The sequence below is a fragment of the Sus scrofa genome, chromosome 11 (genome assembly GCF_054392235.1).
Source record: "Sus scrofa isolate SSC_HxYL_T2T_F1_AM1 chromosome 11, Sscrofa_HxYL_maternal_Yorkshire_Landrace_v2.0, whole genome shotgun sequence".
Lineage (NCBI taxonomy): Eukaryota > Metazoa > Chordata > Mammalia > Artiodactyla > Suidae > Sus > Sus scrofa.
This window is the reverse complement of record NC_139393.1, coordinates 10,734,274-10,759,827: the sequence shown is the minus strand read 5'-3', so window position 1 is coordinate 10,759,827 and position 25,554 is coordinate 10,734,274. Positions and strand designations below refer to the sequence as shown.

The 25,554-nt window shown below is 39.4% G+C and overlaps 1 protein-coding gene and 1 pseudogene across 1 annotated transcript in view; one reads left to right on the top strand and one right to left on the bottom strand.

Moving 5' to 3' along the window:
- Positions 1-25,554, bottom strand: part of LOC106507939 (uncharacterized) — a 206,089-nt gene that overhangs the window by 3,449 nt on the left and 177,086 nt on the right. Inside the window, exons 5-6 of the mRNA XM_084982498.1 lie at positions 6,466-6,531; positions 18-163 (exon numbers count right to left, since the gene is read on the bottom strand). The gene's annotated coding sequence lies outside the window, so the exon portion shown is untranslated. The remainder of the gene's footprint in view (positions 1-17; positions 164-6,465; positions 6,532-25,554) is intronic.
- On the top strand, positions 8,472-8,567 carry LOC146398521 (U6 spliceosomal RNA; annotated as a pseudogene).

Below are 25,554 nucleotides of genomic sequence, written 5' to 3'. Positions count from 1 at the left end.
AACGACAATGAGATTACCTTGGTTTCAGGACTTCCATGAGCATAAAATACAACAGCAGCCACAGGAGATGGGAGGGCTCTTTAGAAGGTGTCAGCGGAATTATTCTTACAGGGCTATCGCAATGTCAGGGTTCCTTAGTCTTCTGTTTCTCTTCTATCTTTTTCTGTGTATTAAACCATAAGTATTGAGAGTTTATCTTTCCAGGTAGCTGTCCTAGAGCTGGAAGATATGGAGATAATAAAGCATGGGCTCTGTCCTCCAGATGTGCAGAGCACAGTAACGTTAGCAGAATTGCATCGGTCAGGAAAAATGCCATGTAGAGTTCCAGTGGTGGCTCAGTGGGAACGAATCTGACTAGTAATCATGAGAATGAGAGTTCCCTCCCTGGCCTGGCTCAGTGGGTTAAGGATCTGGCATTGCCCTGAGCTGTGGGAAAGATCACAGACACATTTTGGATTTTGTGTGGCTGTGGCTGTAGCCAGCAGCTGTAGCTCTCATTTGATCTCTAGCCTGGGAACTTCCATGTGCTATGGTATGATTCTAAAAAAAAAAAAAAAAAAAAAGAAGAAAAGAAAAGAAAAATGTCATGTGACAGTCATGCAAAGGAGGAGCACTCACAACCTGGAAGAAATCAGAACCAGCCAGACAGCAAGGTGTTAAGTGATGAGCTTAATAAAAGTTGGGAAATATTCCTTGGCACTATTATCCACATATTTCCTACTTCTGCTGCTCACTGCTTGTCAGGTGTAACACTGCTAAGTGAGGAAAGGACACTGAAAGTGGAGCCAGCTACCTGTATAATTATTCATGGAAACATCATCCGTTAAGAGCAGTAATTGCCAACTGTTTAGTCACTTCTAGTCAAACTTCCCACTCAATAGGCTGGAAGGGACTGCTTGCCTTTTAGGACGACCTGGCCCTTCTCTGCCTGTCTTGGATCTCACCCAGTCTTCTTGCTCCATGCACCACCTTCTGTCTTCTCATCAGCTAACAAGAACAATCCAGAACAAGGGCTTGTTTTAGGATCCACTGCAAAACAAACCCAGGCTGCCCTGTGCACCATGATTCGGGGTCACCTCTTGCCAAAACCATGTTCTCACTAGCATATAATTGCTCTGGCCCAACATCTTAACAAGGGGTTTTGGCTCTTATTACCTGGGCAAACATTAAATTGTTATAATTTATTCATGAGACATTTATTGAATACCTGATAAGCCTGGGAATTCATGATGAATAAGACATGATTCCTTCAACAAAGATTAGAGGAAAGGAAAACACCAGCAAAATATTCTCTGAGAACTAAAGACTAAAGTGCTTAAAGTACAAGCTTCAGAGGTGGATACAATCTCTCCCTTTGCTTCTTTCATAGTATAGTAAAAGTCTGGAAATAATTAACAGCTAATGAGGTAGCATTTTCCTTATTATTGTTGACAGGGAGTCTGGTGACTATAAACCAAATTCTATTTGCATGATTATATACACAAATATTTACTCATGTGGACATATTTTTTCATATAGTAATCATATATAAAGAGATGTTTAATTCTGAAATTTAAGTGTATCATGTCTATATGTCACTTATTCAATAAACATTTGTTAGTCCTTGATTCTGTGCAGAGATCTATTAGATATTGAGAAATATACAAAGATGAATCAGACATAAAGACCTCTTCCAAAAAATTTTTATGGACGCTCCCATGTGCTAGAGTGGGTTAAGGATCTGGCATTGCTGCAGCTGTAGCTGTAGCACAGGCTGCAACTGCAGCACGGGTTTGATCCCTGACCCAGCTACTTCCACATGCCATGAGCATGGCCCAAAAAAAGGCTTTAATTATAAAAAGAAGGTCAGCCTTTACACCTAAATAATCAATATTAACTGTTTTGGGCAATTTTCACCAAATTTGGAAGGCATATTTGGGATGTACTGACTTAATATACAGGTTATGTGGGCATACTGAAAATTCACTTAGGGGAACCTTGGAGAACCCCTCAATTAGACAGGCTGTCTTCCCAGATATCAGCTATTTGGGCCCGCCTGGAATCGAATAATACCTTTTCTTTTCACGAGGGGTGTGATATTGTGATTTATAATAAGGAATATATATATTTGTCCTTCATCCCAGTTTCTAGCACAGAGCTCCAAAACCTTTGGGATTCTAGGTGATTAAATAAAGCAACAGAGGTATCCTGGTATTCATAACAAAGCCCTTTCAACCACACTTGGGTTCATGTGAATAAGGTGACTCTTGGAAAGCACACAAGGATGGAGGCTGTTTGCCAGCTGAACCCACCATGTGATTGGAGCGTTAGAACTTTCAGTCTCAACCTCCCTGATTCCTGGGGAGGGAAGAAGGCCTGCAGGTATAATTGATGCCAGTGGCCAATGATTTAATCAACTGTGCCCACATAATGAAACCCTCATAAAAGCCCAAAGGGACAGGACTCAGAGAGCTTCTGAGCTGGTGAACACATGGAGGTGCTGGGCGGGTGTACCTGAAAGAGCATGGAGGCTTCGCATCTCTTTCCCTACCTTGCCCTTCCCATCTCTTCCATCTGGCTGATCCTGACTTACATCCTTTTATATTTAATCAGTAATCTAGCAAGCAAAATGTTTCTTTGAGTTCTGTGAGCCCCTCTAGCACACTAATTGAACCCAAGGAGGAGATCTTTGGGATCGTCAGTTTATAGCCTATCAGTTAGAACCACAGATAACAAGCTAGACTTTGGACTGGCACCTGGAGTGAGGGCAATCCTGCAGAATGGAGCCTGCGACCTCTAAGATCTGGTGCTATCTCCAGTAGACAGTGTCAGCATTAACTGTTTGGCTCTGTGAACAACAAAGACAGACGCGCACGCGCACGCGCAAAAACACACACACACACACACAGTGGAATTGGTGTCAGAACTGGAGAAACATCACCTCTCCTCCTTTGTGTGCAGTCTTAGCAACATGATAAATCAAGGCATCCAGCCCTCTCACAAGAGATGCTGAAGGACCTCCTCTGAATGCCCCCCAATCTCTGAGAACAGCCAGAGGCAGACAAGTGAGCCAAGTTTAGCCAATCAGCCTCTCTCTCTGAGGACTCAGGATCTTGAGCAGAACCCTCCAAAGCTAATAACAGTAAACAACTGGTCCTGGCTCATCCCAGTCGTAAACTCTGAGTAAGAATGCCTGCCTCTCCTGGCAGTGATACCTGTGGAGGTCTCTGCTCTCTGTTTTATGGCTGGTTCTTCTGCCTTCCTTGAGATTCCATACACTTCTCTATAGTCTTTAAGTAATTTACCTTTTAAAAAAATTCATCCAGCGTTCTCGTTGTGGCTCAGGGGGCTAAGAACCAACATAGTATCTGCAAGGATGCAAGTTCGATCCCTGGTCTTGCTCAGTGGGTTAAGGATCCAGCACTGCCACAAGCTGTAGTGTAGGTCGCAGACACAGCTTGGATTCAGTGCTGTGGCTGTGGTGTAGGCTGGCAGCTGTAGCTCTCGTTAGACCCCTAGCTTGGGAACTTCTGTATGTTGCAGGTGCGACTGTAAAAAAAAAAAAAGAATCATCCAGCACCCGTTTCTGCTGCTTTCACCCAAAGAACCCTAACTGATATCACTGACACCTCCCAAGGGCAGCTGGAGGCCCAGATGTCTGCTAATAAGAAGAGAAATATCAGAATCATCTCTACACAAAGATTTCAAATATGAGCCCTGAATTATATGTCATCAGGGCAGATGTTCCAAATTGCAGGTCTTGGTTTGTGACAGAGCTTCTTCCGATTTGGACTCCTCAGTGTAGAAAGGATTTAATCAACAAACAGTGGCTAACACCTGTCCCGAGAATGTAGACGTCAAGTACAATGTAAATAAAATTCAAAGAGGAATGAGGTCCCTGTCATAAGAGAAGGACAGTGAAGTTCTATGAACTCCAAGGAAAGAGTATGCCTGCAGTTGAAGAAGCCAAAAAGACATCTCAAGGAGACACTGAACTATGTCATCAAAGGAATTCATAGCTGGGGTGGTGGTGGGGAGGAGAGGTTAAAATGAGCAAGGAAGTCATAGAGGCATGATATTATAGATTCTGAGTAGCTAGTAATTTGGCTTTGCTAAATCTTAGGGTCAGTGATGAAAAGCTGCAGAAAGTCAAGTCTGGAAAAGCAGTTTGTTGATAGAACTAGAAGACAATTAAATTCCATCTCCAGTGTCGGCTCTAATCCCCTGGCAGTGCGTGTAGAATACACTAGGCAGGCCCAGGACCTCTTGCAGCATTCTACTTGCTGAACTACCTGGTTTTTGGTTGGATCTACTGAGTTTAGGTACCTAGCCTTAACAAATCTCTTGACTTGTAATATGCCTTTGAGAGGTTTTAAGGAAACGTGACATGGCTGATACTGTTTTTGTATTGCCCCATCTGGAGGCCACTGAAATGGGGGCTGGACATGATATCCATGAAGTGCCTCGTATGTGATAGACACATGGGAGGTGCTTGGTAGGTGGCAGTTCCTTTCATCATTACTTCCCCCATTAATGCCTTAATGAAGCATCTGCACTGTCTTCAAAGGTAACCTCAATTTTCTTCAATTACCATTCGTGGTCTAGTCTAGAAATATTTGTTACCATTTCCAAATATTTGATTTAAAATTTGGAAACCAAACTGTACGTAATCTTCCTTAGAAGCAGAATATAGTAAGTGGCTCTTCCTAGCCATGATAACATAGGAAATATATAACCCAGTCCACAAATTCGGGGTGCAAAAGATGTCCCTGGCATGTGGCAGATACTGAATAACTGTTGAAGGAACGTATGTATAAAGGAAATGCAGGAATAAATCAACTTGTTAGAGCAAAATTAAAGGTCAGCAAGTCCATCTTCCTACCTATTCCATTAATCCTCTTTGATAATGAATTATCCAACTCTTCACACTATCCGAATTTTTTTATTACCTTTGAAAATACATTGACATCTTACTGTAATTGTGGGCAACAAGAAAACCATGTGTCCTAGCTTTCTAAGTGAGTTTGGATTTTAAATATCCTATCCTAGGAGTTCCTGTCTTGGCGCACTGGAAACGAATCCGACTAGGAACCATGACGTTGCAGGTTCAATCCCTGGCCTTGCTCAGTGGGTTAAGAATCTGGCGTTGCCATGAGCTGTGGTGTAGGTCGCAGACGTGGCTCGGATCTGGCATAGCTGTGGCTCCGGTGTAGGCTGGCAGCAACAGCTCCGATTAGACCCCTAGCGTGGGAATCTCCATATGCTGCGGGTGCAGCCCTGAAAAGACAAAACACAAAAGACAAAAAATAATAATAATAAAATAAATATCCTATCCTGGAGTTCCTGTTGTGGCTCAGCAGAAATGAACCTGACTAGTGTCCATGAGGACGTGGGGTCGATCCATGGCCTCTCTCAGTGTATTAAGGATCCGGCATTGCTGTGAGCTGTGGTGTAGGTCATAGACGCAGCTTGTAACCTGTGTTGCTGTGACTGTGGTATAGGCCAGCAGCTATAGCTCTGATTAGACCCCTAGCCTGGGAACTTCTATATGCTGCAGGTATGACCCTACAACAAAGAAGAAAAAAAAAAAAAAAGAATCCTATCCTATTGTCAGATTACAAATTACAATTCTTTTTACAGCCACACCTATAGCATGTAGAAGTTCCCAGGCTGAAAGGTGAATCAGAGCTACAGCGGCAGGCCTATGCCACAGCCCCAGCATCACCAGATCTGAACCACATCTGTGACGTATTCCAAAGCTTGGGGCAACGCCAGATCCTTAACCCACTAAGGGAGGCCAGAGATCAAACCTGTATCTCACAGCAACTGTCAGGTTCTTAACCTGCTGAGCTACAATGGAAATTCTACAAATTACTCTTATTTCAGGAAATATGATCACTATATATGATTCTTGTGTTACTTTCATACCTAACCCATCTTCATCACTTTTGGTTGTCTTTCCTCTTTTCATCTCTAAAGCTTTGGAAGAAAGTCAGGAGAGATGTTGTCCATGAATGGATGGAGTAGAAGGCAGGAGAAAGATATCCCAAAGCCATCTGGAAAGGCAGTTTTTGCAATAAGCCTTTGGAGCACTGAACATGACCTGGCTACACAGGTAACTGGGCCAGCTACCTATGTAGCCTGTGGATCAGCAGAGAGAGAGTCTCCAACAACATACGGCTGAGCTACTATTGTCTGCAGTAAATGCTGTACCATCAAGTCATAGGTTCCAACTGGGCAAACATAAATTTATAGCTACATCGTCTCAACATGTGTGACCTAAAGTCTCTGTCAGCCTTTGATTTGGAGACATCCAGTAATAGGGGTAATCAAGGTCTTGCCAAGCCAAAAATATTGAACCAAAGAAAAACACCGAACTTGAGAATCATTTTAAATTAGGCTTTTCTCCCCCCTGTAATCACTCTGCTACCGGTTCAGTACTGTACTTTTAAAATACGTGTGAATTGCAAATGGTTTTCCACATACCTCTCCACTTTCAGTCAGCAGAAGACAGACATTCTCCCCAGGTCCTTCTGATTCATTCCAAACAGCCTAAGAACAGAGGTCTCACATAAGAAGTGTTAAAAGTTAAATTTGCAACCTGCCAATGACTGCAAGGTCATGATCTTCAGACACTCATTTTTCTTTGGGATATAATCAGGACACATATCCCAAAATCACAACTGTGGATGGAAGTCCCCAAGAGCTGATGGTAAGTGCCCAGGGTCACTGAGAGAGGTAAAGTGCCCAAACTCTACACAGATTTGATGGTCAAGTTCACTATTTTCTCCGTATTTGTACATTCAAAACTGGTTTTCTCTGGCTCCTCTTGTCTCTCCTGGGTAAAAGGGTTGCAAGGATAAGGGCTAACAGAGAAATATTACAGGTGAAAATTTCTCAGTTATAGTCAAGATTTTCCTCAAATTTAGAGATATCTAGTCCTTGTTCTGAATTAAATGATCAAATTCTGTGAGCTTTCTCTTTTAGACAGTTTACAAACTAGGCAATCAAAGGTTTACAAACATCAGAGGGCTCTGAGCAGATTCTGTCAAGATATTATTCTTTTCAAACAACCTATTTCCTGGTTTGTAGCACAGTGTTAAAATGATTGATGAACAAATAAGTTTTTAGTGGTTGAGGCAAACAACGCTTACCCAGCTGAACCCTCTATAAACCATACATCATTTTGTAGCATTAAATCCTTTGCCTGTTTCAAAAAATAAAATAAAATAAATTTTTAAAAAGCCACATACCCACAATTCTTAATGACAACACAGAAGGAAACGGGTGATTTTTGTATCAATCAAACACTGCTCTTTTTCTTAGAAACAGTTCCCAACCCAAAGGCCTCTGTAATGGTGTGCTGTGGGCTCTGTCTCATTTCTCCTTTCTGGGCTGCTTTCAGAAACATTTGCAGTAGTACACACACATCTTTCATCCTTAATACACTTACAACTGAAGATGAAAAAAGCACAATGCACCGCTTTCAAGATACGAATCTCCTTCATCTTGAAATGCTATTGAACTAGCTCATGGCTCTACTATAGAAGAGTTGCCTGTCAGCTCTACCACACTCATTAGCACCTATATTTGCAGGTTGTGCAGCAGAGATACAGAGATGAATAAAACCTAACACAATCCCTGTGCATTTTATTTTATAGTTGGGGAGATAAGAGAGATAAACAAGGAAGAAATGACAAGACAGGTGATGACATGCCAAGTGTGCATATGAGAAAATAAAAAAGGGTCGGGGCTGGGGGCAGTTCTCATCCCTCTGGAGTGGTCAGAGGGGACGGCCCAGTCAGTGATGTTGGAACTGGACTTTGCAGAATCAGCAGTAATCCTCACGGGAAAGAACCTGGGTGCTGCACTCTGGGAAGAGGGAGTGACGCCCGCAGAGCCGCAGAGCTGTGGGCAGAAGCAATGGGAGGGTGTTGACATACAAGGGAAGGGGGCGTGAAGATCTGCCATGATGAAGTGGGGGGTGGCAAAGGGGGTGCATTTATGGCATCACAGCCCAGAGACCTTGGCTTACTCAGGTCTTCAAAAGTGGCTAGACTTTTCTGCTCTCCCTTTAGAAAAGGCCCTGATATGTATCCATTAGCACTGCACCGAGATAGAAAAGTCCACCAAATATTGAGGGAAGAATTATCCTTTCCAAGTAAGTATATTCCCCCCGCCCGCCCCAAACTCAACGTCAGTGTGGCCTAGAGGTCAGAGCATTGGCTTTGGAGTCAGGTCTGAACACAAACACTACCAGTACCATTCACACAGTGACAAGGTACTTAAACCTTTATGTTTCTGTTTTCCTACCTGTGTTATGGCTGCTGTGAGTTTTAACACGAGCTCACCACCGTGTCTGGAGTGTAGTGAATGTCAGAGCACAATAACCATGGCTGTTATTATCACTTTTTTATTGACAGTCCCCTAAGCATATTATTGCTTTTGTGTCAATTGGGTAAATAAACTGTCTCATTATAAATCTTTCCAGTGTACTCGCTTCAGGAGCACATACACTAAAATTGGAACGATATAGAGAAGATTAGCATGGCCCCTAAAAAAATAAAATAAAAAAATAAAATAATAATAAAAAAAACTTTCCAGCTAAGCTCAACGGCAAGTAGATGGGATATCAGGGAGCAAGAAGCTTTACGATATACTAAGGAGAGAAACCATTTTAGGGTCCTCTTAGGACCCTATCCCCCAGTGTACCCTGTCACCTGCCTTTACTGGGGACTCTCTCAGGCCCTCAAATGATTAAGCAAAATAGCCCACTCAGAAGGTGAGACAAATGTTCTCATAAAATCCTGATTGTGTATATATGGAAATCATGGCCTCCCCCCTCCCAGAGGCATGCTTGTACTGGGAAGCTGGGGCCAGAGCTGTTAGGCTGCTCCCTCATTCTGCCCTCTGCAGAAGCATGTGGTAAAGCCTTAAGTGTTAAATCCACCGAGTGCAATGAAAATAGCTTTATTCGCAAAATCTGAGAATGTTTATTCCCTCCAGAAGTATTTTCTTAAACAACACAAGCTACTTATTCAATCTTCATCTTAGAAGAAAATTAGATGTTGAGGTAAAAGTACCCTAATGGGAACATCAGAGCTGATCTCCAAAGAATGAAGAATTTCTTTAGAGAAATGAAAATATCTCAGGCCCCTGTTCCAATAGAATTGTAGATTCATTTGTGGATGAGAATCTGTTATATATGAGATTACTCTGGAGTTTTTACTATGCTCACTTTCATAATTTCAACATAATTTCATGTTGAAAAACATACAGGCCTTAGTAATTAGAGGGTACCTGATATCTGTCACATAAATGAAAACGACTTCTCATTTCTTGAGTATATTCTGCAAGGCCAAAATATATTATCTTGTGCCATCCCTGCTAGCTCTTCTTCACCACATTCTTGGGCAGGGTTTTTATCTGCTCTCACATGCATATACTGGGAGCATGCAGCCGCTGGTAAAAGCGGAGCTCCAAAACCAAACTTTATGAATTAAGTTTCATTTTTTTAGCCACCAGCTCTCTACCTCCCCAGTCATAAACAATTGACAAGTATTCTGGAGATGTCTAGTTGTTTATTTGTTTTTTTTTGTTTTTTGTTTTTTGTTTTTTTTTTTTGTCTTTTTGCCTTTTCTAGGGCTGCTTCCCATGGCACATGGAGGTTCCCAGGCTAGGGGTCTAATTGGAGCTGTAGCCACCAGCCTACACCAGAGCCACAGCAACGCGGGATCCAAGCCGCATCTGCAACCTACACCACAGCTCATGGCAACGCCGGATCCTAAATCCCCTGAGCAATGCCAGGGATCGAACCCGCAACCTCATGGTTCCTAGTCGGATTCAATTCCGCTGTACCACAATGGGAACTCCAAGGAGATGTCTAGTTTTATGCACAAAACTGTGCCAAATACTGTGCAGGATGTTGAAGTGTAAATTACACTCTTGGAGTTTAGGAAATTTGTAACGTTAAGGGAGGAAAAGCATTACAGATATTAACATGCAAAACCAAGAGTAAACAACAGAACCAAAGTAATATAATGTTACTGAAAAATCCTGGAATTATTTAACTAATTAATTAATTAACTTATTCACTTACTTCTTATTGAAATATAATTGACTTACAATATTATATTAGTTTCAGGTGAAGAACACAGAGATTAAATATTTTTATACAAAATAATCACCACCATAAATCTACTTACCATCCGTCATCACACGAGGTTATTAAAATATTATTGACTAAATTCCCTATGCTTTACATTACATTCCTGTGATGTATTTATTTTATAACTGGAAGTTTGTACCTCTTAATCTTCCTCACCTATTTCATTCAACCTCCTACCCTATTCCCCTCTGTCAACCACCTGTTTGTTCTCTACAAGTCTGTTTCTGTTTTATGTTCATGCATTGATTTGTTTTTTAGATTCCTCATATAAATGAAATAATATATTTGCCTTTCTTTGTCTTAGTTCACTTAGTATAATACCCTCAACGTCTATCTATATTGTTGCGAATGGCAATATTTTATTCTTTTTTATGGCTGAGTAATCTTCCATTGTATATATACTGCATCTTCTTTATCCATTTATCTATTGATGGGCCCTTAGGTTGCTTCCATATCTTGGCTATTGTGAATAACACTGCAATGAACACAGGAACGCATACATCATTTCAAATTAGTGGTTTTGTTTTCTTTGGAAAAAATACCCAGAAATGGAATTGCTAGATCATTCTATTTTAAAATTTCTTAGGAACTTCCACACTGTTTTCCACTGCAGCTGCACCAATTCACACTCCCACCAACAGTACACAAGGGTTCCCTCTTCTCCACATCCTCACCAACACTTGCTATTTGTTGCCTTTTTGATAACAGCCTGTCTGACAGATCTGGCTGTCTGAAGTAATATCTCACTGTGTTTTTGATTTGTATTTCCCAGATGATTAGTGATGCCAAGCATTTTTTGTGTATCTGTTGGCCATCCATTTGTCCTCTTTGGAAAAATCTTTTCAGATCCTCTGCCTTTTTAAAAATCAGGTTCTTCTTTGTTTGTTTTGTTTGGTTGATGGGGAATGGGGGGGTTGTTTTTGTTTTGTTTTGTTTTTGGCTGCGCCCATGGCATACTGAAGTTTCCAGGCCTATGACAGATAGGCCAAATGATAAGATAGGGCCAAATCCTTAATCACTAGGCCGCCAGGGAATTCCAGATTTTTTTTTTTTTTTGATGTTGGTTTATATGTGTTCTTTGTATTTTTGGATAGTAACCTCTTAGCAGATATGTTGTTTGCAAGTATTTTTTTTTCCCCATTTACTAAGCTGCCCTTTCGTTTTGCTATTGGTTTCCTTCTCTGTGCAAAAGCTTTTAAGTTTGAACTAGTACCATTTGTTTATTTTTGTTTTCATTTCCCTTGCTTGAGTGGACATATTTCACCACCCCCCCAAAAAAAATTTGCTAAGATATGTCAGAGTGTATGTACCACCTATGTCTTCTAGGAGTTTTATGGTTTCAGGTTTCATATTTAAGTTTTTAATCTATTTTGAATTTACTTTTGTATATTGTGTGAGAAAGTAGTCCATTTTGGTGCTTTCACATGTAGATATCTGTCCAATCTTCTCAACACCATTTATTGAAAAGGCTTTCTTTTCCCCATTGTTCTTGCTGCCTTTGTTCTAGATTAATTGCCCATAAGCGAGTGGGTTTGTTTCTGGGTTTTCTATTCATTTCCATTGATCTACGTGCTTGTTTTTGTACTAGTTCCATATTGTTTTGATTACTGTAGCTTTGCAGTATAATTTAAAATCAGAGTGTGATGCCTGTAGCTTTGCTCTTCTTTTTCAAGAAGTTTTCACTGTGTGGGGTCTTTTGTATTTCCATACAAATTTCAGAATTACTACTTCTAGTTCTGGAAAAAGTGCCATTAGCATTTTGACAGGGATTGCACTGACTCTGTTGACTGCTTTGGAAAGTATGTTCATTTTAACAATATTAATTTTTCCAACCCATGAGTGCAGTGTGTCTTCCATTTACTTCTGTTGTCTTCAATTTCTTTCATGAATGTCTTATAGTTCTCAGAGTACAGGTCTTTTACTTTGTTGGCTACACTTATCCCTAGGTATTTTATTCCTTTTGATGCAACTGTAAATAAAATATTTTAAAATTTCTTTTTCTAATAGTTTTTAGTGTATAGAAATGTAACAGATTTCTATACATTAATAGTGTATCTTGCCACTTTATTTAATTCACTTATTGGTTCTAATATTTTTGGTAGTGTCTTTAGATTTTCTAAATATAGTATCATGTGACTTGCAAACAGTGACTATTTTACTTCCTCCTTTCCAATTTGAACTCTTTTTATTTCTTTTTCTTATCTGATTGCTGTGAGCAGAACTCCAGTATTATGTAAAATAAAGGTGGGGAGAGTGGGCATCCTGCTCTTATTCTTGATCTTAGATGAAATGCTTTCAGATTTTCAGTTGATGTTTAAAATAGTCCAGAAATTAAAACAGAGTATTCTAGGTTTAAAATCTTGCTATGTAATTAGTACTTGTGAAATCATGGCATGAAGTTTATTTTGGTAGCCTCAATTTTCTCAATACTAAACTGGGATTAACCTTTGGGAGTATTGTAGGATCAAGCAAGATAATATATGTGGAAAATGTTCTATAACTTTCAAAGCCTCATACAACAGTTAGATATTATTAAAACTACTGAATCCTAGGTTATAGATGCGGCCCAAGTCGCACGTTGTGGCTGTGGTGTAGTCCAGCAGCTGTAGCTCTGATTCGACCCCTAGCCTGGGAACTTCCACATGCTGCAGGTGTGGCCCTAAAAAGCAAAAAAATAAATAAAATAAAATACTAGAACATAAATTTTATTTTCCCCTTTAAGTTTTTCTAAAGCAGTGACTACTGAGTGATTTGTACAGCATAGTACAATATAGTATATCACAGTAAAAGCAAAAATCTAAGAAATCTAATTTTCATGTAATTATATTATATGCATAGAGTTGTGTATAATTGCATTACCAAATTGGGTTCCTTGCTGCATTTAGTCATATTCTTATATCTGAATACCCTCCCAAAAGTCTTAAGAATTCATGTTGACAATAAAATGGTAGCACATCATTTTTAAAACCTGTTATTAATTAGTTAGAAACCTTGTTGCAAGACGATAGTTTTAGAAAATCTGGATACAGACATCTAAGAGGGCAATCACGTTAAAAACATGGTCTTGCCCATATGGAGTTTACTTTTTGTTTCAGGAACTATTTTTGAAAACTGGGGTCTTGATTTTTCAAATACAGAGAAATGAAGGATCATGACCGAGTTTTAAGTGAGGGCTTGATGCTATCAATGTAGATTTGCACCTGTCTGCATTTATACACAAACAATTGCAGCTAATTAGGCAGTTAACTACATGATCAGCAAAGTAAATACTTATTAGCCCATCAGCAAATTGTACTCCTAAAAAATTTCCAATCATAGCTTATAGTCCAATTTCTTTTCATCTTGCAATATCCTTATATGTTCCTTAAGTTTCCAAAGTTTTGGCTTTTCTCCCCCCAAAATCCCTCAGTCCTGGATTTTTAAATCCTCCATAAGCTTTTCAGTTACAAACAAGTACTGGAAGACACCTTATTATTAGCAAAAATGACAAATTCCTCACAAAATTCCATGTTGTGTATGCATGTGTGTATAGGTATGTGTATGTATGTGTATATATGTATATGTATATACACATTTGTATGTACATACACATATACTGTATGTGTCTTTATAAACTTTTTTCTGTTTTTTTTTAATTGACATATAGTTGATTTACGATGTTGTGTTTCAGGTACACAGCAAAGTGATTCAGTTATACATATATATTATATGTATTTTCTTTCTTTTCTTTTTCTATTTCTTTTTTTGTCTTTTTAAGGCCACACCCCTGGCATATGGAAGTTCCCAGGCTAGGGGTCGAATCTGAACTACAGATGCTGGCCTACACTACAGCCACAGCAATGCCAGATCCAAGCTGCACCTGCGAACTACACCACAACTCATGGCAATGCCAGATCCTTAACCCACTCAGGGAGGCCAGAGATCCAACCCATGTCCTCATGGATGCCAGTCAGGTTTGTTTCCGCCGTGCCACAACAGGAACTCCTATATGTATTTCAAACTGAGTTTTTATTACTGAAATGAGTCTTATTACTTGCTAATTATTTGTTTTTCAGACTATGAAAATTAAGAACCAGAATAAGCAAATGTCTCTGGTTAGTTGCACAGCTGGGAGTTTGATTCTAGGTCTCCTAATTTATTCTATCATACCACTTCATTCCCTCAGTATCCTCTTAACAAAAGATGAAATACCAAAAATAACATAGAAAGCTGAATTCAGCATATGCAAATAATTCTGATTTAATTCAAATGAACTTTTCTTTCTTATCTTTTAACAAGATAAACGACTTGAAAATCTGACATAATTTGACAGTTGGAGCAGAGTTTAGAAGTTAGGGGAACTGTAGTTCCAGATACTTTGGATGTCTAAGTCTATAAAACTTCAAATAATGTGTTTCCAGCCCTTGTTTTGCCAAATGAGGACATTTAAAAAACAACCGTAATTCATAAAAGGAAGGAGATTCTAAAACCAAAAAACCCCCACAAAAACCAAGGGCATGATCTCAGAATAAAGAACTACTTTATACATCAAATGAATCTAGTTCTATGTAAAGCTATGTGAATACATTTTTCTAAGTCTGTCGTGAGCCAGTTAGGAAGTTTTTCCATATGTGAAAGCGAAATTGACCTCCCTAGAACCAGTGTATATACTAGCAGTGCTTCCAAAACAGAGAAATAAGTCCATGTCAAATGACTGGCTATTTAGGCAAACACAGTATGGGAACAGAAACAACAAATATTTGTAAAAGGAACCTATGTCTTGAAGGATAAAAAACAGAGCAAACTATCTCAAAGAAGTTCCTAAGGATTTCAGAAAATTTCCAACAAAATTTCATGCCAAAGACTGTGCAAATAATTGCGTCATTATCATTTTTACATTAAGGAGAACTTAAGCAATGATCACAAAGAACGTCACTTAAAAGTAATTTTAAATATACATCCTTTTATATATAATTACATATTTATCTTATAATAGTTACATATATTATTTGATAACTATCCTATGTTTGAAGTCATATCAGACTTTTTTTTATAATAAGAAATTACGGGATACAATGGGTAGAATTAAGTAAGCACTCTGTGGCATAAAGCCAAGGTCACGAGACTCCCTCAGCAATCACAGATTTTAAATTGCACCTTGCTTTTCTTTCTGCATAAAATGACTTTTTTTCTTTTGGGGGATCTTTTTGTCTTTTTTAGGGCCGCACGCGAAGCATATGGAGGTTCCCAAGGCCAGAGATCCAGTCGGAGCTGTAGCCACTGGCCTACACCAGAGCCACAGCAGCAGAGGATCCCAACTGCGTCTGTGACCTACTCTGCAGCTCACGGCAACTGCGGATCCTTAACCCACTGAGCGAGGCCAGGGATCTTACCCGCGTCCTCATGGATGCTAGTCGGGTTCACTAACCGCTGAGCCACAAAGAGAACTCCCTAAAGTGACTTTTATTTATAAACTTATGAAAGGCTTATTTCACTGATTTCTTCCCTATTAGGCCCAATTCATCACTTTTCCATACCCACCTCATTTGTACATTATACATGAAAAAATTATTGCAGCTACTGTTAGGTTTTGTTTATATCTGTCTCCCTGGAATAACAGAAGATTCTCAAGGGCAAAAATAGAATCGCAGGTTATATGCCACCTTCTCCGGGAAATCTTGCCGTAGAATAGAGTTAGTTTTGATACACTGTGGGGTGTTACTTAAGCACTAGCACCAGGCTCATCAGAACCCTGGTCAAACTATGTAATTATCTCACCTCTGCTCCATCACACCTACTAGAGAACAATATTTCCCACACTGTACGGTGTGTAGAAGAAGATCATTAAATATTTGTGATTAACAAAGTGACTTAGACATCGTAATTACTCAATGAATTTATCCATGGGATTGTTCACCAAAGTTCTATATTTTGTAGATTTTCTGTAATCATTTCTGGAGGAGCAGCTAAATATGGACATTTTAATTGTCACCTCCAGTCCAACACTGTGAACTGCAAAATGCATTATCACCTTCCAAACAATGTTCCCGCTCAATTCTCTGTATCTGTCAAGACCGTGATCCTTCTCCACGCCTCACAAGGCTCCTTAAGGGTGGGGAGGGCGGGGGGCGGAGGTGGGGGAGATGTGCTGCTGCATCTCCAGTGCCTAGCACGGGGCTCTGCAAATATTAGGCACTCAAAAAATAATTCTTGAATTAAAGAAATATTTTAAACTTTGGAGAATTACTCAAAGCTTCGATTGTGACAGTGATGTTTACTTTTATAAGACGAGATTTTCCTCAGAATATCCATGCTGATGTACGAGAGCGCTGCCACACTGTTCTTCTCAACAGGAGTATCAACGACCAGTGCTGCATCGACCGTCCTGACCCTCCTTCATAAATAAGATCAGGCAAAAAAAGAATCAGCAGATATTTGAGAGAATAAACTTGCACAAATGAAAAGCACCAAGATGAATAAGTAAAACTTTTAACTTCAGAAAAAAACTTTTAATTCGGAGATAGAGGATAGTTTTAAAACATCTTCATATCCTCAGAGAAATACAAGAAGATATTGAAACCGTAAAACAAATTATAGGCTGCCTTGAAGGGGGGGGCAATCATAGAAAAAGATGTTTCTTGATAATTAAAAGATATGATTTTCAATTTTAGTATATGTGGTGCTAAAGCAAGCACAAAAAAATGAGATTTTCAAGATAAAAAATTCAATAGATGAGCTAAGAGGCAACCTTGTGAAAATCTAGCAAAATACAGAGCAAGAGAAAAAAGGTAGAAAATCTGGGCGACTGATTTGGCGTGTCTTAACACAGAAAATAACAATATAGGTTTAAGAGACTGGACCTGGAGAGAAATAATGAGAAGGAAGAAGAAAACGCAAGGATCAAAAATGTCCACACCTCAAATCAGTGAGTAAAGCAAGTTAGCTAATCAAGGAGGAAAGGTTTACATGCAGAACTTAGAAAGGTAACCACCAGAAGAATTGAAACTATTGGTAACCATCAAATCGTAAGTAAGTAAGTAGAGAAGATGAGGTCATAAAATTATTCTTCTTCTTTCATATTGGTGAAACAAGAGATGCTGATGATAATTTTTAAACAAGAATTGAAGATGTTTCATATATTTAGTATTACAGAAGTAATCACCAAAAATACCACAAACTAAAATTAACTTTAAAAGTGTTACTTGTCAGTTTATACTTTGCCGTGTCATAGTCATCCACATTGTTGAATTTTTTTCACTAGGTATGTAAAATTATTTTTTTAAAAATTAAAATTACATTTTGCCAAGACAAGATGACTCACTAAACTTTTTCAAACATGTAAATGCACACTTCCGAAGAAAGCTGGAGGCTAACCTGAGCGTGAGCCTTTTCCACGGTGTATTCCAGCTGTGTAAAAAGGTAGGACTTGCAGTTATGAAGCACATGTTTAGAGAAGGGGACAGGGAATCCATTTGCATTTAGAAGAGTTAAGTTAGGAGGGACATTAGGAAGGGCAGGTAACAGAGCAACCGGTTATGCCAGAACTGACTGGAGCAGAATCTTGAAGATGGCAAAAAAGTAAATATTTTAGCCACAGGCTCACCTATCAAACATTCTTAAAGAGAACTGGAAGCCAAAGTCAACAGATAACATACTAAAAAAGTTTTTGGCTTACTCTAGCATTGTTTATTTGGCATTGTCTACTGCTGATGACAAAAAAAAAAATTTTTTTTCTAAGGTGTTATGGACCATACAATTACTTAATGCTCACAATATTAAGATATACATAAGTATGCTACAAATTGCTCCTCTGCAGGGAGAAAAATCTTTGCCTGCAACAAACATCTGTTGCCTGCTCATACAAAGCTATTCTACCAGTAGTTTAATTTATAGGGATCACACACATAGGAACACTTTTTGTTATGTATTTCTAATGGTTATCCATATTAGAAGTAATGACCCAGAGCCACAGTGTCCAAAGTAACTGAGGAAGAAATTACATTGTGACTGCCCTTGACCTCAAAATTACACATATATCATGGATACTTTGAAAGAGTATTATCTTTGACTGGAACTCCCTTTTTTGACGTAACCTTCTTATTGATTACGCGATACAAATGAGTTTATAAAAACATCCTCCTTTCGCTAAAAAGAAAGAAATACAGGGCCTATCCTGATAGAAGAGAAAAACATAAGTAGAGTTATAAACTCCTCTGCTATTTCATGCTATTTCAAGTAGGTATTCAGAACTCAAGAAGTGTGTTCTTCAAGAAACTATTGTTAGTGAAAGGAAAATGTTCTCCTTAATCTCAGAATTTCCAATACCTCACCACCATCATTACAGCTGTTAAGAAATGCAAACTCTTTTAAATGAAGCATCCTTTCTAAGTCTATTCTTAGGCTGGATCAAAAATAATGAAGTAGATTTTTTTTTTGTCTTTTTAGGGCCACACCCGAGGCATCTGGATGTTCCCAGGCTAGGGACTGAATCAGAGCTGTAGCTGCCAGCCTACACTACAACTCAAGGCAACTCGAGAACTGAGCCACATCTATGTCCTACACCACAGCTCATGGCAATGCCAGATCCTTAACCCACTGAGCAAGGCCAGGGATTGATCCCTTGTCCTCATGGATACTAGTCAGCTTTATTGCCACTGAGCCACAAGGGGAACTCCTCATGAACTAGATTTATAGAATTGTTTTAATCAAAGAGTGTCACACATAAGGAAGTAACAAATTCTAATGAACTTGAATCTTTACTAAACTATCCTTTGATTCAAAGCCTGGGAGAAAACTTGGTTAGAGAGTGACATTTCAAAGAAACAGCAAAAGGTTTTGTGTTACTCCTCCTCTTTGTCGTCTGGTTAACTAGATATGTTGGTCACCATTCTCACCTGGTAGGCAGTGAGAGCTAATTTGTTATGTAATCTGGAAGGCTCGAGATATATTGGATTAGTTACTGGTAGAGACTAGCTTTTCAAGTGATTTCTTGGACTTTAATTTTTTTGCTTCTTTTTTTTTTACTCAATTAATTTTATTACATTTATAGTTGCACAATGATCATTACAACCCAATTTTATAGTATTTCCATCCCAAACCCCCAGTGCAACCCCCCACCCCCTAACCTGTCTCATTTGGAAACCGTAAGTTTTTCAAAGTCTGTGAGTCAGTATCTGTTCTGCAAAGAGGTTCATTGTGTCCTTTTTTTAGATTCACATGTAAGTGAGAGCATATGATGTTGGTGTCTCACTGTCTGACTGACTTCACTTAGCATGATAATTTCTAGGTCCATCCATGTTGCTGCAAATGCCGTTATTTCTTTCCTTTTAATGGCTGAGTAATCTTCCATTGTGTATATGTACCGTATCTTTATCCACTCTTCTGTCAATGGACATGTAGATTGTTTCCATGTCTTGGCTATTGTATATCGTGCTGTAATGAACATTGGAGTACATGTATCTTTTTGAGTCATGGTTTTCTCTGGACAGATGCCCAGGAGTGGGATTGCTAGATCAAGTGGTAGTTCTATTTTTAGTTTTATGAGGAATCTCCATACTGTTTTCCACAGTGGTTGCACTTTTTTTGCTTCTTTTATAGTCATATATAAAAGAGCATTTGAGAAGAGAAATTTGTAATAAGAGTATGAGTGTTTCTATTAAAATTGGCACCTCCTGAGTTAAAGTGGGTGAATTTCTTTTATTGCCTTACCATCTCCCCCGCCCCATCCTTTATCCAAGATCTGAAACAATAAATTACACTTTTACCATTGTATTCCAGGGACATCTTGTCTTACCATAAATGTATTTACCATGACCGAACAAAATGTTGGCAAACCATCTTGCATAAATAGACTCAAAAAACAAAAAAATAAAAACAGAATTCGAAAATCCATGGGCTGTGTGGCCTCATACTTATTCACTTGGGATGAAGAGTTTTAGAGAATACTTGCCCACAGGGTGCCAGAAGAGGGTCAGATGTCTCTAAGGTTGTCAGCGAGATGGCAGCAGTTGTTCTTCATTGTCCATTTCTGGGAAATTTGATTTGGGCCACAAACTTGCACAAGAACAGAGGGCATATGCTATTTACCAATTTCATGTTTGAAATGAAAGGGCGATTGATCAGTCCTTTCATCTTTCTTGGAGGAGATGACCTTTAAAAAGCCATTCTATTAAAGAACAGAGGGTTAATTCTGGGGAAATTGACTTGAATTCTCAAGAAATGTTATGAGGAGATCCCGTGGTAGCACAGTGGTTAACGAATCCGACGAGGAACCATGAGGTTGCAGGTTCAATCCCTGGCCTTGCTGAGTGGGTTAAGGATCCGGTGTTGCCGTGAGCTGTGGTGTAGGTCGCAGACGAGGCGGACCCCGCGTTGCTATGGCTCTGGTGTAGGCCGGCGCTACAGCTCTGATTAGACCCCTAGTCTGGGAACCTCCATATGCCGCAGGAACGGCCCTAGAGAAGGCAAAGAAAAAAAAGACAAAAAAGAAAATGAAAGAAAGAAAGAAAGAAAGAAATGCTATGGGTTAATTTTTAGGATAAGAGCATTCTTCTTTTGCTATTTTTTCCCCCTTCCATTACCATTACAAAAATATCTTGAGATTCACAAGTTATTCACACTCTTAAGAGTATTTAATGCCCAGGCAGGGCAGAAAAAAATAATCTGTAAATTTAACCCTTTTCTTTTCCAGACATAAAGGAGAAGAGAGTGTTTAAGAGTATAAGCTCCAGAGTTAGACAACCTGGTTCAGACCCCGGTTTCTCAGCTTCCTAGCTCTGTGACCCTGAGCAAGAAACCTAACACCTTCCCCCTCTGTTTCCTCATCTTCACACTGAGAGCTACAGCATGGGGCAATCGAGAGCTAAACTATGTATTATCAGAAACACTTAGCTAGGTTCCTGGTTCCTACAGTTATTATTTAACTATTTTAAATCTCCATTCTCATTTGTACAAGAGGATAATTATTTTGTCTGTCTTACCATGTTGATGTGAACAAAACATTTACCGCGCTGCTTTGTATATAATAAGACTTGATAAATACTAGCTATTATTTATTACTCTGACTTCTCAACAAAACAGCAATTATGATACCAAATATGGCCTCTTCAGAATGAACTTCAGAAACACTGCCATCTAGTGATACATCTAAATCTGTAACATATCCTCTTTTAGAAGCTCTAGTTCTATGCCTTTTATCATTTCCAGCAGGTTGATTCAACAGCTCTGCTCAACCCTTTCAGGCATGCTTTGAAAAGGTTGGTCACAGCTGGCCTCTGCTGTCCACCGTGGGCATCAGGGAGCTGGGTACAAAGAAAGGAAAACGCATTGGCAACATCAGCCCTCTAGGTGCTCAGGTTCTAAAAACTCATTTGCTTCTCTCCTGTTTGTGTGGACTCAACTGTGGACATTAGGTTTCCCTAAGCAAACCTAACCTGAATAACAATGAAAAAAACACCAAACGGCAAAGTACCGAACTGGCTAGGGCATCATTCCACAGTGCCATGGTACTGTCAGGTTACTCCAGGGGGAGGGCAATTAAAAAGGCTATTGAAGCAGTAGGTCACATGTGACTGGAGGTCAGTGAACTGAGGATTATTCCAGTGAAGCAGGAGTGAGCATGGGTGATACAGAGCCCACTGGCTCCCGGTGGCATTCATGTGTTCATGAGCTAGGACAGAAATTGCCCTAAAACAAACTGGGCAGGTTGGACCTCATCTAAAGAGCAAAGACAGAAATGTGAGAAGTAGGGTAACCTTTGCATCATATGCTTGAATGTCATCCATAATATTTTCATAGTCTTGCTACTTTTTGCAGACAAGCACATTTGGGTAAAGAATTGCTCAGGCTCTAAATATTGAGGAAAGTTTTAATTTTTTTTTTTTTTTTTGGTTGTGCCTGTGGCATGTGGAAATTCCTGGGCCAGGGATCAAACCTGAGCCACAGCAACAACCCAAGCCACTGCAGTGACAAGACCAGATCCTTAACCTACTATGCCACAAGGGAACTCCTAATAATTACCCCATGGAATCTTTTGTTTCAATTACCCTGATAATAAAAGCAAAATTTCTTAGAGGAGAAATAAATATGGATGTTTGGCCTCAATTGCTTAGATTTCTGCTTTCTGTTTGATTTTTCGGTTAGGGATCCTGGTATCTAGATTTTGGCACCATCTTTGCTTTTTTTTTTTTTTTTTTTTTCTTTTCCTTCCATACCTACAGCATTATGGAAGTTCCCGGGGTCGAATCCGAACTGCAGCTGGGGTCTATATCACAGCCACTGCAACACAGGATCTGAGCCACACCTGTGACCTACACCACAGCTCGCGGCAACATTGGATCTTTAACGCCCTGAAGGAGGCTAGGGATTGAACCAGAATCCTCACAGACACTATGCTGGGTTTTCAGCCAGCTGAGGCACAGCAGGGCCTCCCATCGTCACTTCTTTAAGAAGCCTCAGCTGCCCTCTTTAGTGGGGTGATACTTTCCAGTAATGTTCACGTTGAACCTGGTACTTACTTGGCACTACAGTGCATGACACTTATATGTCTGATTGTTGGATTAATAGCTCTTTTCCCACCTGACTAGAAGTGTCATAAGAGTGGGGCCCCTGTCTGCTTCTGCCTAACATAACACATCCACACTTAGCACAGGCCTGGCACAAAATAAGTGAGGAAAGGGGAGGGACATCACTAATTGCCAGCAAAGAACCTCTGAACTCATTTGCTGTTCATCCCGCATGATAGTTAAAAATGGCTGTGACGGGGAGATCGGGGTCCTCGGAGAGGAAAAACTGAGATTAGTGTCAGAAAAGGGACAAAGTTCATTTGGTCAGAAATGAGAAAGGAATAGCTCTCTCTATCTTTTTCAGGACCTAGTTTAAGCTTTATATCAGAAACAATGACTTAATTCTCTTCTATGAAAGTAAATTTGGAATTGGGTTTAAAGTGCTAAATTCAATTTTACATCAATGGTATGAAATAAGTTGACATATCCATTTTCCCCCAAGAGGTGAATAAATACTACTTTATAGGTCTGATGCCAAAATGGTTCAAACAAATGGTTAGAACACTGCACCCAAAATACATGAAAGTCAGGGCTCAATGCACTGATAGAAGGAAAAATGAGAAAATGACCTACACACACACACACACACACACACAAACACACACACACACACACACACACACACACACACAAAAGTAATGGAGAATCTTAACAAATAAACTTCAAGTTAACAAAACTGTTTCAAGATTACATACTACGGAATTCCATTCACAGTCTTATCTTTAGGTTCACAATGATGTTGGGTGTTTGCTATTTTTATCTATGTTGCCAAAAAGTCGCAAAGTATTTTAAATAAGGTAATACATGGGGGTTGAGGAATAAAAGAAACGGTCTTTTTCCTCTAGGAGATTACATTATATTTCCATGAGGAACATGTTACATTTGTAACTATAAAAAGAAAACTGGAAAGGGGACAGGTGGGGGGAGGGGATGGACTGGGGGGTCTGGGATTGGCATATGCACACGGAGGTATATAGAATGATTGGCCTTAAATGTAATACAAATCATTGAGTAATAAAAAAAGAGAATGATTGGCCTTCTGAGAAAAGAATCTGAAAGAGAGTAGACGTGAGAAGAATAAAAGAAGGAAAGAAAAAAAAGAAAGGAAAGAAAGAAAGGAAGAAGGAAGAGAGGATGGGAAGAAGGAAGGAGGGAACAAAGGAAGGAAGGGAGAAAGGAAGGGAGGGAGGGAGGAAGAAAACAGGCTTTTTACTCTATAAAAATAAAATAGCATTTTATTTTCACAACGTTTTTGGTCAAGAGAAGTAATTTAATCTGCTTTTATAGGTGAGTCAAGAGAAGCATGGGAAATATATATACATACGCTCTTCTTAACATTTAATGTTGCAGAAAGAATTAGTGGTCTATCAGTGTGTTCTTTTAGGACTACAGAGGGTTATAGAATTTGAAGTGGAGCTACTGCCTTCAGCCTAATGAAACACTTATAATGGGGTTAGATAGAATTGAAAGGGCAGATAAACATCTGACAGCAACAGTTTTATAGGTTTTGTTTGCTTTAAGTGGTACAGTGACAGTCTGGTAGTCATCAGCTAATGGTTAAACTCTCTGGCAGCCAGATCTGATGAGGAATGTCCAAAACAGTTCCAAATGGGCTCCAGAAAACATAAACTGCATAGGCTTAGGAATTTCAGAAGAGAAATCTAGTTCAGTAATCAAGGCAGGACCATATTCTATACTGAGCTCCACTATATGTTGGTTTCTAAAAGATTAGATCCAACTAATCACTTATACTCTTCTTTAGCATCTTCTCCTATGAATAAACACAGAAATGAGAGTTCAAAAAAATCACATTATGCTGACCTCAACATAAACGCTAATTCTAGCATTCTATTCGTCTCACATCTTACATATGAGTTCTAAGATACTATGCCATTTCAATAGGATGCATGTTATTTTTTCAGTCTAGTTTTTGGAGTTCCCTAGCAGTTCAGCAGGTTAAGGATCTGGCAGTGTCATTGCTGGAGCTTAGGTCATTGCTGTGGCACAGGTTAGATCCCTGGCCCGAGAACTTTTGCATGCCACAGGCATGGCCAAAACAAACCAACAAAAAACTAGCTTTTTACCTTTATAATGTGACGACCTTTTCGAAAGAGCTAGGATCTAGGACTCTCATCAGAAGTGTTTGCTAAGCTGCATGTGTGTCCAGTCTTTCCTTCGAGATTAGTGACATTAATGGCACAACTGATGGACCTTACAGTTCAAGTGAAATCTCCTCAGGATGATGGCCTTAGCTCAGAATCACCTGCGGAGCTGTCTAAAACCTGAATGCCCAGACCCAGAAAATCAGAATCGCTGGAGGTGGAAGTCCATTTGGTGTGATTTCAATGTGCAGTCAAGGCTGAGAACCATTGGTCTAGACAGAGATGCTTCTCTCAAGTTATTTTTGGGAAAAATAAGAGCTTAAGTGATGCATCATAAGTCACAGATAATGGGAAATAGAATCGGAACCACCTGATTTCCCGCTCGGGGGCCTTGCCACTAGATTGGATTACACCCCAGGAACATCAGCAAATAATTGACCAGCCCTGCCAAGTCAGGTCTTTGGTATTCATTCTTGCAAACTTCTGCATGTCTAAAGCTAGCAGAAACTGACTGTATTAGAAATAGCTAAGAAATAGAAGACACTTTTACCTCCTGAAATGATGACACTCAAGATGATGACAAACTAATTAGGAACTCATAATGCTTCTAAATGTAATGCCAGAAAACATGCAATACAAGATATAATTAATGGTTGATTAATAGAAGCACTTACTGACAGAGTCATAGGAGTTCAGAGAAGAGAGAGTTAATTCTGGAAAATATCACTCTATGAGAAGACAAGACTCATCAATTGTAAACTTG